The sequence below is a fragment of the Dermochelys coriacea genome, chromosome 19 (assembly GCF_009764565.3).
Source record: "Dermochelys coriacea isolate rDerCor1 chromosome 19, rDerCor1.pri.v4, whole genome shotgun sequence".
Lineage (NCBI taxonomy): Eukaryota > Metazoa > Chordata > Testudines > Dermochelyidae > Dermochelys > Dermochelys coriacea.
Window position 1 is genome coordinate 10,400,744 of NC_050086.2, and position 1,962 is coordinate 10,402,705.

A 1,962-nucleotide genomic window follows, 5' to 3' on the forward strand; every position below is an offset into this window, starting at 1 on the left:
CTGTCAGGCTCTATCCTGCATCTGGTTCTGTTCAATATCTCCATAAATGATTTGGATAATGGTGAGGGCTTGTCTACACTGAAAATGCCGCAGTGGTGCAGCTACACCATTAGTACTTCAGTGAAGAAACTACCTATGCCAACAGAGGGCTTCTTCCATCAGTGTAAGTAATCCACCTCCCAGAGTCATGGTTGCTAGGTTGATGGGTGCTGTCTACGCTGGGAGTTAGATCGGTTTAACTGCATTGTTGAGTGGTATGGATTTTTTTTTTTTTTTTTTTTAAACACACCCCCAGAGTGACACAATAATATTGACTTAATTTCCTAGTGTTGACCAGGTCAAAGAGTATGCTTTAAGTTTGTGGACGATAGCAAGATGGGAGGGATTGCAAACCCTTTGGAGAATGGAGTTAGAATTCATGAGCTTGACAAACTGGAGAAATGGTCTGAAATAAATATGATGAAATTCATAAGGACAAATGCAAAGTACTACACTTTAGGAAGGAATAATTAACTGCCCAAATACAAAATGGGAAAAACTTCCTAGGAAGGAGTATTGCAGAAAAGGATCTGGCGATTATAGTGGATCACAACCTAAATATGAGTCAACCATGTAATACTGTTACAAAGAAAGTGAACATTCTGGGATGTATTAGCAGGAGTAGTAAGACAAACAACAATTAATTCTTCCACTCTACTGAGCACTGATAAGGCCTCAACTAGAGTACTGTGTCCAGTTCTGGGCATCAGACTTCAGAAGAGATGGACAAATTGGAGGAAGTCCAGAGAAGAGCAACAAAAAATGATTAAAGGTCTAGAAAACAAGACTTATGAGGGAAGATTGAAAAAAATTGGGTTTGTGTGAAGATGAGAAGATTAAAGGGGGGACATAAGTCTTCAAATACATGAAAGGTTGTTATGAATAGGAGGGTGATAGTGCTCTTAACACTCAGGACAGGACAAGAAGTAATGGGCTTAAATTGCAGCAAGGAAGACTTAGGTTAGACATTAGGAAAAACTTCCTAACGTAAGGGTAGGGTAGTTAAGCACTGGAAAAAACTACCTAAGGAAATTGTGGGATCTCCATCAAAGATTCTTTAGAGCAAGTTAGACAAACCAGGGATGATCTAGATAATACTTAGTCCTGCTTCAGTACAGGGGACTGGACTAGATGACCTATCAAGGTCCCTTTCAGTCCTACATTTCTATGATTTTTGTGACTGAGAAAACAAAGCTTCCGAAGTGGCATAATTGAGATGAGTGAGCTCTGCAGGTTGACTTGCAATCCTTGGTAGAAACATTCTTACTAAATACTTTAAAAGGGCAACAATTATATTTAAGCCAGGGAAACCAGATTGCCATTTAGCAGAAAGACATCCAACTATATTGTTTAATTATGATAGTAGCAATGTTAAAATAAACTTCTTATTTCCTTGTGTGGCACAAAGCAGGGCCAGCCAGAATTTTTTTTGAGTAAGTGGGTAACTTTACAGATACCGGAACTGATAGACTTCAGACCTGTCTGTTTGAAACAGGATTGAGTTGAAACTGCAAGAGGTCAGGGTACTTGGCTATTTGACAGCGGCAAGGGTGTTTGCCAAATTAGATCTTAAGAATTGTTCTCAATTCTCAACAGCTGCATGGTGGAAGTTCAGAGAATTCAGAGGGTACTGTTACAAAATTTCTGCAGGCTTTATCCAGGATATAGTTGCTGGAATACCAAAACATTTTGAGTGCTGGCTGGTCTCTTCAAAGTAAATCTGAAGTGTGCCAAAAGTTGGGCTATTCTGGTAAAATGTCTAGAAGATACTACTACAAAGAAGTGGTTGCAAGGTAATCTCTCAGACATAGGTGAGGTTTTTTGTAGGAGAGGGTGGGTGAGATTCTGTGGCCTGCGCTGTGCAGGAGGTCGGACTAGATGATCAGAATGGTCCCTTCTGACCTTAGTATCTATGAATCTCAG